The 1,306-nt window shown below is 43.6% G+C and overlaps 1 protein-coding gene across 1 annotated transcript in view; it reads left to right on the top strand.

Moving 5' to 3' along the window:
- PGAP1 (post-GPI attachment to proteins 1) overlaps window positions 1-1,306 on the top strand; it is a 141,317-nt gene that overhangs the window by 81,551 nt on the left and 58,460 nt on the right. The window lies entirely within an intron of this gene.

Raw genomic sequence — 1,306 nt, forward strand, 5'->3', positions numbered from 1 at the left:
ACTTTGTTTCATTACAATGATTACAATCCCTTCTATGTACCATCAGTTAACAGTATTTCTCTCTCTATTCATTTTAGCTTTTTTAAGCACTCAGGCACATAGAATAATTTACACTACCAAAGACCACATTCTGGAAGCTTGCCTCCTGGCCATCAGCTCTCAGTTCCTCTCTTTCCATGAATCTAGAGTCCCCAGTTGCTCCATCTCTCCTTGTTATCCTCTCTGCCTCCATCTCTGGTGTTGCTGCTTCTCTGGATCAGGTCCCGCATTCTGCTTGTGCTCTTCTCCCTTGATGGTCCTGCTTATGTGTTCCCTTTGAGTTTCAGTCTTAGACGGGGGCTTTGTTCTGAAGGGACTTGATTGCTTGCCTTGATGGCTTCCTGGCAAACAACTTGCTTATTCTTGTAGTAGTCAATCATACTGCCATTTTTGTTTGGGGTTTTTCCTGCTGATCTTTCTTTGAACATGAATCTTCTGTTGCTCTAGCTGTTCCAGGCTGGTCTGCTTGTCCTTGCTAGTGGGAATGTCCCACCTCAAGGTTCTAGATGGGGCTCAGGATTCTACCTAAGGTCCTTACACTGCAAAGGCTTCACAAGAGACCCATTATACTGGGAAAGTTCTAGAACCCCTTTTAGGTATTCCAATCAGTTATAGGCTGAAGAGGGACTTACAAGCTTTCTGCAATCATGGTTCCCAACATTCCTTTCTATCCCACTCATGTGACTATATTACAATAGTAGGCAAGGGAAACCAATATTCATTAGACAGTCAAGCATCTTAGTATTATTTCTGCTCTTCAGACTGTGGCTCAATTCATGTCATCACAGAGCCCTGTTGCTCCAAGGTTGAGCATGCATCACTATTTACCTCTGTCTCATTTAGCTCATGCAAACCTGTCTCAGTGTTCCCCTATCTACCTTGTTCTTCCACCCCCACCCCTTCATGTGTATTGCCCTCTCCAACACCGAACTATGATGTGGCTGCACTGTGCTCTACCATTGCCTCCACCTCCCCTAAACCCCCACCACCCTACCCTTACGGGTAACCAACAAAGAAATTTATTTTTCCCCGTTAGTTATGGGTATCTTTTCTTAAACTTTTATAATAATGGTCTTATGCAACATTTGACCTTTTGTGGCTGACTACTTTCACTCAAGGTAATACAGAAATGGCTACAATCATACGTTGACAGAGAACTTCCAGAGGTTCAAGCTGGATTCAGAAGAGGCCGTGGAGTAAGAGATACCATTGCTGATGTCCGATGGATCTTGGCTGAAAGCAGAGAATATCAGAAAGATGTTTACCT

This window comes from Chrysochloris asiatica, unplaced genomic scaffold (assembly GCF_000296735.1).
Source record: "Chrysochloris asiatica unplaced genomic scaffold, ChrAsi1.0 scaffold00045, whole genome shotgun sequence".
NCBI classification, from domain to species: Eukaryota; Metazoa; Chordata; class Mammalia; order Afrosoricida; family Chrysochloridae; genus Chrysochloris; species Chrysochloris asiatica.